The following is an 11,064-nucleotide window of genomic DNA, read 5'->3' as shown; positions in this document are numbered from 1 at the left end:
TGGTGGAAAGGGGGCACTTATAAAGACACTAATCAGATTGAGTCCCCATCCTTATGACTTTATTCAACATGAATTGTTCCCTTACTCCAAGGATAGTTCTATTGGGAGTTAGGGCTTCAACATATGCATACTGGAGGGAAACAAGTCAGTCTATCACACTGGGACAATGAAAGTTGCTATTTATTTTTCTCTTACCTTTCTTTCCTCTTCTGTCTCATATACCATCATCTGTTCATTCAGTGCACCTATGCTGAGCCCATGTAGAAAAAATAAAGGCTAAATTCTTATGTCTAAGAAAATATTTAATAAAGGAGGAAAATAGCTAATAAGACTGAGAAAGAGGGGTGCCTGGGTGGCTCAGTCGTTAAGCGTCTGCCTTCGGCTCAGGTCATGAGCCCAGGGTCCTGGGATGGAGCCCCGCATCGGGCTCCTTCCTCCACGGGAAGCCTGCTTCTCCCCCTCCCACTCCCCCTGCTTGTGTTCCCTATCTCGCTGTGTCTCTCTGTGTCAAATAAATAAAATCTTTAAAAAAAGAAAAGAGTGAGAAAGAGAGAAACAGACCTACCTATATATCAGAGAACAGAAGAAGAAAGATTTGGGAAAAATATAAAAATTGAAATAATGTATTTCTGATAGTTCTCTGTCTGAGATCAAGCTGGCTGTCCCAGAACCTATTCTTGCAACCCTTCCAGGGCTTGGGACAGCGCTGGAGTGTCTCATCCTTCCTGGAGCAGGGAATAGGACTCTAAACTGAGGATATCATTGCTATTTTAGAATCTTGACTTTAGTTACCCGAAGAGTAATTAGTTTTCTACTGATGCATAACAAATTTCCACAAAGAATAGCTTAAGACAACACCCATTTATTAACTCTCAATGTCATAAGTCAGAAGGCACACGCTGGGTTTTCTGCTGAGTCTCAAAGGGCTGAAATCAATACATCAATCAAGCTGAATTCTTGTTTGTAGGCTCTAGAGAAGAATCCACTCAAGTTCATTCAGGTTATTGGCAGAATTTAGTTTCTTGAAGTTGTGGGATTGAGGTCTCCATTTCCCTATTGGCTTTTATCCAGGAGCTGTTCTCAGTTCTTCCAGGCAACCCACATTCTTTGCCACATGGTCTCCTCCATCTTCCAGTTAGCGAGCGTACATGGCATCCTTCTCCAGCTCCCAATCTCTGACTTTCTCTTCTATGATGCACTGGAGACACTCTCTGCTTTTAAAGGGCTCATTTGATTAAGTCAGTGCTACCAGGATAATCTCCTTATCTTAAGGTCAGCTATGCCATATAACATCACTTAATCATGGGAGTAAAATCCACAGTATTCACAGTCATGTGAACTATGCAGAGAGTACATATTGGGCTTGGAGGAGGGGACCACCTAATAATTGTGGTAGGCAGTACCAAAACTTAACAATCATTAGTGTTTTAAAAGACTTCCCTTTTTGTGGAGCAGGAGGGCCAGACAATGAAGCAAAAGTCTACATGGACTATGCTTGAGTTTTATTTGAGTACATGAGCTGATATGCGTAGAAACTTGTTTTTTTTTTTTAAAGGTTTTTTTTATTTTTATTTATTTGACAGAGAGAGACACAGTGAGAGAGGAAACACAAGCAGGGGGAGAGGGAGAGGGAGAAGTGGGCTTCCTGCAGAGCAGGGAGCCCAATGCGGGCCTTGATCCCAGGGCCCTGGGCTCATGACCTGAGCTGAAGGCAGACACTTAATGACTGAGCCACCCAGACGCCCCAAGACTTGTTTTTTGACTGCAGAAAGAAAGAGGAGAACTTTTGTTTTGCCTTGTCTTTGTCAGTGGGTGTCTACAAGTAGGGGGAAAGAGTAAGAAAACTAAGAAAACTTAGCCTATACATTCCCCATCACCACCATGAACTAACTGACTCTGAGCCCCTACAGAGAACGAAGAAAGAGCATAGGTGAGAAGCAGAAGATGACTGAGTTCAGGGAATTAGGAACACACTGATTCTGTGGATACTGCTTCAGAATTTTAGTAAGAGTGTGGAGGACCTAAAACTTTCAGCATACCCCACAGCCCTCCACACCTTTGTTAGCTTTAGCCTCCAGTGTAAAAGTACACAGAAGAACAGCAGTGTGGTCAGAGCTCCAGGCCCTCAGAACACCAGGGGAATGGTGGTGTCTAGGGCAATCAATCCCGGTGATTGTTCCGCATTGGGGAGATAAGTTTGAGTGGTTTTCTTAAAATTAAAAAAAATTTTAATAAAAATTTCATTTTTAAGGAAATATCAGTTGCATTTTATAATCCTAGCTCAGACTGGGAATCATGAAATTAATTTCTATTTTACCATCCCTTATTCCTAGAAATAGTTTTATCATTTCTCTTTCTAGAAATTGCAATGAAATGTTCACAGACTTATTTTGCTTTGTTGCTGATAACATGCATACCGTGAAACATTTTTCTTTGGTTCATCCAGTTGTTTAAAGCCTTCCTGATTATATTACTTAAAGTTGTGGACTGCTGCCTCCCAGGTACCAGGGACCTTTATGAAGACTTCAGTTATTTCCTTCATTTTAAAGAATGTCCAGAAATCAACAGGGATAATTACCCCATATTGTGTTTCCAGTAGTATATAGATCATATAAAAGTAGACAAGAATGATTTTTACACTAGTGAGATCTAAGAGCCCAGGGTTTAATTATGTCAAACTTGCTTCTAGGTTGTTCTTTTTAAGAATGGCTTCACTGAGGATCACCTATCCTCTCTCTTGATTGTGAAGAGAGGCTCTGCAGTATAGTCTCTTTGGTAAATGAATGGTGTCATTTGGCTGGGAGATTGAGGATGGGGGTGTAGTCTTGCCTGTGCTCAGGCAAAAGCATGTAAGAAGCATTGGCTTTCTCTCTGTTTCTCATGCTTACTCCTATTTCAGGGTCTTTTCACATGTTGCTTCCTTTGATCTCCAAAGGTCTTGGCAATTTCCATCACTCCAGTGGGTGCTTGGGTACCACCTGTCCTTGACCTTCATAGCTAAAGTGGTTCACTGTTGCTGTTGATCAGGTAGCCCTATTTCATTTTCTGCATAGCATTTATAACTATCTGAAATCATTATGTTGCATGTTTCCTTCTGTAACCTGTTGTTGACTGAGACCTTTTATATTGTTTTTAAATAGCTGACTTAGGTTCAAAGCTGAGGACAAGTAAGTTGTTATATACCCCTGAATTCTAAAAATTGCCATAAAAGATCAGGCCCAAGTCCCTCCCTTGTGTCTAACTAAGTAACTGCAGATATGGCCCTGTTACCCTCAACAGATTGGGGAGGGCGTTCTGGAAATGGACAGGGATGGGGAGAGAGATAGGGAGTCGGGACTACTGGCCTTGTGGAAGGTGGGAAGTTACTTCCTTCACTCCCACCACCATCCAGCCCAACCAAGTGACCCCAGAGTCTCCAAGAGATTTGTTCCTAGAGCTGGGGGATTTAATTGAAAGAAGGCTGATATCTGCTCCCTGGATAGATGATAGATGATTGACCAGCAGTAGAATGGGCAGTGTGGTGAGGGAGTAACTATAAGAGTTTAATGTGTTCTGGGGGGAGTCTGGGGTCATTGATAAACACAGAGGCAGTTAACTCCTTCTCACCTGGAATTACCTGAAGGTGGGATGCTTCATAGAGCAGATGGAGCCAAAAGAGTGAATATGGACTATGGTCTGGGGTACCTGACAAAACTGGTATTTCCCACGGCCCCTAGAAAACTTGGAAGAGAACCTCCGGGGTTCCTGATGCTCTAGGTCAAGGAGCACAGAGGTAGGAGGAAAGCAGAGTTGTAGTCCTGATCAGGTAACAGGGAGGTGATGTCCTCTGGGGAATGTTGGAAGGGGCTCAGTGTCCCAACACACAAGCCATGGTCTATGCCAGAACCTAATCATTTGTAGACTATTCCATTCTACAGACGCTGTTCTAATGAAGATTTATCAAACTGGTTCAGCTCAGAAGTAAGATAGAAAAGTGACAGGAGGCATCAGCACTACACCATCAGCTGGGAGCTTTGTTTGCCTAAAGTAGGACGTCTGGTCACTTACTGGCATACCTTAATGACCATTTCATTGTTTGGGAGGAGTTTCAGACGTAGGAAGACATGTATCCAAGATTTTACTGAGGCAGATATTTCTTAAATGTGAAGAAAAGATTCTAAACAAGAGTATGACTCAAGAGGGAAGGGCATTGGTGAGACTGCATAAGGCAGGAAAGGACGTCTCTAAAACAACCAAATAGCCTCCCAGGGAGCTCTCCAGTGAGCATACATTTGAAAAGGTCATGTACACAAAACTGAATGAGTAAGAGATAACCAAGAATGAAAAGCAAAGGAGTGTGTTGTAAAAACTAATGACTAGGCTCAATTAACACTGTGAAAAGTGAAGGAAACAAAAGGCATAATGTCTATTCTCAGAACAGAATATGAGAAAAATGGCTCAAAACAATGTTTTGCAAGATGGTGCAACATTAGCAGGTAAAAGAAAGGTCAGAATTTCCTTGTTTCTGTCTTCTTTCTGTCTCTTTGACCAGGAACAGTGGACATTGAACTGGGTGAATATGGAACAGGTATTACTGAAAAAGACATGAATTTTTCATAAATGGAAGATCTGTCATGTTCCTGGATCAAAGAGGGTAGGTATTCCACTATTGCCACAGTTATGTATAGAGTTAACAAAAATTCCAGTTAAAATCCCCAGAAGTATATGTTCCCCAAAGCACATGTCCAAGAATTACTGTAGCAGCACAATTCAAGTGTAGCTGAAAACTGGAAGTAATCCAGCAGAATATATAAATAAATTGTTGTGTAATCCTAAAATGGAATACTATACAGCAGTGAGAAAGAGCAGATACATTTTACCACATAAATAAATTTTGCAAACGTAGGGTTTATAAAAGAAGTCAGACACAACATAATACATACTGTATGGCTCCATTTACATAACGTTCAAAATCAGGCAAAGCTATTTATACTGTTAGAAGTCAGGATGGTAACTACTGTGGAGGAGTAAAGACTGGAAGGGGCACGAGGGGCTCTTGATTTGGAAACTAATTAGGAAAGTACTAGTTTTGTAAAAATTCAGGTGTACACTCATGACTTGTGTACTTTTCTGTAGATATGCTATGTACTCATGAGATGTGTACATCATCTACAAGTAAAGAATTGGTCCCACAGGATTTTGTTTTAGAACTTGACCAAACTCTTAAAGAGTTTATTTGGAAAATTATAATGGTAAGTGCATGTATTAATCAGGTTCCTCAGAGAAACAAAAAGAAAATGTATATATGATTCATTATAAGAAATTGACTCATGTCATTGTGGAGGCTGAGAAGTCCCAAGATCTGTAGTTAGCAAGCTGGAGATTCAGGAAAGTCAATGGTAGAGTTGCAATATGAAAGCTGGCAGGTTGGAGATCCAGAAAGAGCTGGTGTTTCTGTTTGAGTCCCAAGGCATGAACAAAATGTCTGGCTCAAAAGCAGTCAGGTAAGAGCAGTTCCCTCTTAGCCTTTTTGTTCTATTTAGGCCTTCACCTGATTGGATGAGGCCGAGCCACATGAAGAGTGCCATCTGGTTTACTCAGCCTAGTAATTCACAGATACCTCACAGACACGCTCAGAGTAACACTTGACCAAATACTTGGGTACTCTGTGACTCAGTCAAGTTGACACATAAAAATCAACCGTCACAGTCCAGTGCATATGGCACCCATATGCATCTCCTTGAACCATACTTAATCTCCAAATAAAAACAATAACAAATTCATAATTCCACCTAACGTGATCCAGCTATCCTATATACAACTAAAAACACACTAACTAGTAGGAGAGGTATAGTCCTTGCTCTTCTTGATATCCTATAATTTAAATACTATTATGAAAAATTAACAATATTTGAATATTATGATATAAATAATAAATAGAAATATTATGTTACATGATAAGGGAATAAGAGAGGGAAGAAAATAGAGATATTTGATATACAAGCATATATGTGTATGTATAGATATACATATATGCGTGTAGAGATATCTGCTGTATTTGCACATATATGCACATATACATGTATATGTGTGTATATGTATATATATTAAGATACACACATATTCATAACAAAATCAGGAAAAAATACTCATTACAATTACAGTCTTCATCTCTGTAACTGGTCATGTCATCAAGGCTGATATTTATAGCTACCTTCTTCCACTCTCTAGTTTGTATTTCCTTTGCCTTCAGCGTATGCCTCAGTTAGTTGTGTGGTTCTTTGGTGGGATGGGCCAAACCGTCATTTCTGTAGGGTCTGGGCCATTAATAGTCCTGCCTAGATTGGGTTGTAGTTTTCCATTGACCTTAATTACAGAGCATGGCAATACTAAGGGACACCGTAAGGGATCTCTTGTATTCCAGACGTAATATTCTTTCCTCCATTGTGGAGTTGTGGTCCAGTTTCAGGCAGGCAGTCAATCTCCCCAGACAACAGGAACTCCCTTCTTTGCCTGATGATTCAGAAACACGAGGAGGCGAAAGTGGCTGGGTGGCAGTCTTAACTTCCAGTTCAATGGAATCATTGTTGTATCTTCTGGTTGAAGCATTCCTCCCTCTGGAACTAAGACCTCTAGGCCAGCAGAGCCTATGGTCTCTGGAACAGGAAGCAAAGATTTTGCTAATGGGTCGCTAGGGGTAATAGTGGGTGGTACCATTCTCATTTCCACCCCTGATTATGAGACTCTGGAATCCTGGCAATGGAAGATGCAACACTATATATTGGACACTGTTTCAGAGAATATACAGCCCTCAAAAGAACTTTGCCTTAGCTAGTGCTGCATACTCAAAAGGCCATATTACTGTTCCACCAAGTCAGCTGTTTCAGGATGGTGGGGGGAACATGGTTAGACCATTGAATTCCATGAGCATGGGCCCACTACCTCACTTCATTTGCTGTAAAGTGGATTCTTTGACCAGAAGCAATGCTGTGTGGAATACCGTAATAGTGGAAAAGCCATTCTGTAAGTCCACAGATGGTAGTTCTGACAGAAGCATTGCACGTAGGGAAGACAAATGTGTATCCAGAGTAAAAATCTACTCCATTAAAAAGAAAACTGTTCCCTCCATGATGGAGGTGGTCGAATATAATCAATCTGTTACAAGTCAGCTAGCTGATCGTCCTGGGGAATGGTGCCATACTGGGGACACGGTGCTGTTCTGTACTGCTAGCTGTTGAGCAGTCAGTGGTGGCCATAGCCAGCTTGACCTCAGTGAGTTGAAGGCCACGTTCCTAAGCCCATGCATAACCTCCATCTTTACCATCATCCCCACTTTGCTCACAAGCTCATTAGGTGATCACAGAAGTAGCTGGAGAAAGAGGCTGATTCATATCCACAGAATGGGTCACTTGATGATTATAATCCTCCTCTGCTGAGGTCACCCTTTGGTGAGCATTCACATAGGACATGGGTATCTTCTTGTTTTTTGCCACAAACTTCTTCCCCAAATTTCCTTGTCACCAATTTTCCAATCATGTTCCTTCCAAGTCCCTGACCATCCAGCCAAACCAATGCCTGCAGCCCGTGAATTGAAATAAAATCACACATCTGGTCATTCCTCCTTCCAAGCGAAGTGAACAGCCAGGTGTGTTGCTCAAAGTTCTGGAAGGATTTCCCTTCACTGCTGCCCTTCACGGATGTTCCAGACTGCTGCAGCTGTCTAACTTTCAGGTGGTACCCACATATTGTGCAGAATAATCTGTCGAACATCTAAATCTTCTCTCCTTCTGTCAGCTTATCATAAGGAACTTCCCATGAAGTGCAGGATGGGACAAAATGTCAGTGTAGCAGGAGAGGACCATCAGAATTTTAGCCACTTCTCTGGGCAACTTATTTGTGCCTGCAGGGTCTACTCAGACCCTGTCATGAATAGACCACTTCCATTTGATGATGGAGTGTTGCTAGGCGCGCCCAACTTTATGGCTTAGTAGGTCCCACAACACCCAGTTCATGATGGGTAGGTCAGGTCACATGGGAACTTGGTGGCCCATGGTTAAGTGTTCAGTCTCTCTGATGGCCCTGCAGCAGGGCACAAGCTGTTTCTCAAAAGGGGGGTAGTTATCTGCAGAGGATGGCAGGGCTTTGTTCCAAAAGTCAAAGGGCCTCGCCTGTGATTCACATATGGGGGCCTGCCTAAGACCACAGCGGCATCCCTCTCTGCCACTGATGCTTGAAGAGCCATTGGACCTACTGGATGCTATGGCTCAAGTAACAGTGCGGCCTGTAGAGAATCCTATACCTGTTGAAGAGGCTGCCCTTGTTCTGGGCTCCACCCAAAACTAGCAGCTTTTCAGGGCACCCAGTAAATGGGCCTGAGTAACGCACTCAAGCGAGTAATATGTTGCCTCTGAAGTCCAGAGAGGCCCACTAAGTATTGTGCTTTTTTTTTGGTTGTAGGAGGGGCCAGAAGCAACAACTTATTCTTTACTTCAGAAGGGATATTTGGACATGTTCTTCATCACTGGACCCCTGGAAATTTCACTGTAGTAGAAGTTTCCCAAATTTTAGTTGGATTTGTGTGTCCCACCCTTTGACACGCAAATGTCTTAACAGTAAATATAGAGTAGTTGCTACTCTTAGTTTGCTAGGTCCAATCAGCATAATGTCATTCATGTAAAGTCACCCAGATCCTTGCTTCCTATAAGTTATTGATGAGGAGTATCAAATGGTGATGTTTTGAGTATCTTTCTTGTCAGATCACTGGCTGTCTTCACATGACCACACAGAACTGAATCTTGTAGGAGCTACTGAACTTAGAAGAGAATGCCAGACCTCAGATGAGAATCACAGCCCTACTGACACCTTAAAACCCCTTCAGCCTTGTGAAATTCTGACCTACAAAAACGGTGAGATGATAAATTGGTGTTGTTTTCAACCACTAAGTTTGTGGTGATTTAATCTATTGCAAAGCAAGAGGAAATTCATATAGTAAGAATTGCTTAGAATGTTTTGGAAAAGAAGAATTTAAAAAGGCTTATTATGTAAGATATTAAAGCTCACTTTAAAACTTCGATAATCAAAGCAGTGTCAACCTTTGCACCAAAAAGTGATGTAAAAAAAAAATCACCAGAAAAAAGCAAGTAGTTCTGTAATCAACTATGTGCGTATATCGATATTTTGTCTAATATAAAGAATGATTTTCAACAGCATTGTTGGGAATACTGACAAAACATCTAGAGGTAAAATTAAATTTAAAATCTTATCTTGCAGCTATGACAAAAATATGAGAGTTAAATCCAAGACATAAGATTATGAAAAAAGTAGAGTTGGAGAAAGATCTATAAGTATAAAATATGGTGACATATCCCATGAGCCTTAATAAAATTCACATTCCTACTTCTGGGCAAATATTCTTAGAAAACTCAGAAATGAGATAAAGATTTTTGAAGAAAGATTTTTCTTTTAGCATCATTTATGACTCCCAAAAATATCCAATAGGGAAATGTTTACATAAATTATGCTGTAGTAATTTAATATTATGTACACAGTCTCCAAAAAACAAGAGTCTAGGTGTATCAGACCAAACATTTTTACTAACAGCAGACTGTAATAAAAAACCTTTAACTTATGTTAAGTGGAAAAAAAGAAAAACCTATAAAATTACTTAAATATAACATGTTTACATAGAAAATTTAGAAAACATATTTTAAAAAGAAAGAAAATACAAGCTCTGTTTAATCTCATCATCCAGCACTAAGCACTGTTACTATTTTGTTGACTATCTTTTTAGACTTTTCTCAATGTGTACATACACATTTAAGTATAACTTTTAAATAAAAACTATAATAACACCTTATACCATATTTTGTGACTTACATTTTCATTCAATAACATGATAAACATAAACATAACTTCATGAAAATAATGTGACATTTTAAGAATGTGACTAACTTCGTAGCATTTCCTTTTATGTAAGCGATTTACTTAATCATTCCCATATTATCTCTTTTCCCCACTTTTTCTTTGTAATAATACTTAATGCTGTGAAGAATAATCTGGTAATCAACTCACATCCTTAAAAAGTTACTTTAAAGTATGTGGGGTTTTTTAAGCCTGAAGATATGATAAATGTTATAATTCATAATTAATGTGAAATTATAAACATGAATGGGAAATGAGCTCTAAGATGATAGAGAATTTACTAAGACATTTACTTTAGTTTTTTATTTCCAAATATATGAAAACAGCTTTTAAAAATGAAAAAAAAAAAATATGCGTAATTAGAAAGTCAAATCTGCCAGAAAGGTTTCTAAGGAAAGCAGCTCTATGGAGAGGGGTGAAGCTTGTTCATTGTCTAATTTAGGTGAAAGAGCAGTATTCCAGTGGTGTTGCTTTTAAAACCTAATCTTAGAATGTACAGATCATCTCTTTAAGGTAACATCTCCCACAAGGGCCTTGGTTCTCTAGAATTTTCCATTCAATTTTTAAGAAAAGAACTCTCCTTCCTGGAAGGGTAAATGCCTGTCTACTGGGGCATCGACTCCTGGGCTGAAGGTTGTCTTGACCTATTAGGCTATAGACTTCAGTTGTCCACTTTGACCCTGTGTTGTACCTAGAATTCCCACGTTCAAGCTTTCCTGTGGTTCTCTTTTTTTTAATTTAATTTTATTATGTTATGTTAATCACCATACATTACATCCTGTGGTTCTTGAAATCAGGGCAGTCAGTCTTCCTTCTCAGATGCTCACCCATCTCTGCCTATTCTTGACCACCTGGATCGTCCACAATGCCTACATCTGCTTTCCATTTTTTAGAAATGTATTGACACCTTAAATCTACTGAGAGTCCCCCCTTTCTCTTCTTTGTTGTAAGTTTATACCTTTAAAAGTTATTATTATTATTATTATTTATTATTATTCCCTTTGCAATAAATTAGCGGAGGCTCAGGCAGGAGAGGAGATAGATGTATGTCTAATACATCACTTTGAACCAGAAGTTAACTATGTGTTTTAAGTGTACTTGATTATTGATTCTAGGATGTGCAACCTGTGGATTCAGCAAGTTGGTATCACTGAACTTCAATTT

This window comes from Phoca vitulina, unplaced genomic scaffold, assembly GCF_004348235.1.
Source record: "Phoca vitulina isolate PV1807 unplaced genomic scaffold, GSC_HSeal_1.0 scaffold1, whole genome shotgun sequence".
NCBI classification, from domain to species: Eukaryota; Metazoa; Chordata; class Mammalia; order Carnivora; family Phocidae; genus Phoca; species Phoca vitulina.
Note: the sequence above shows the minus strand (reverse complement) of the source record.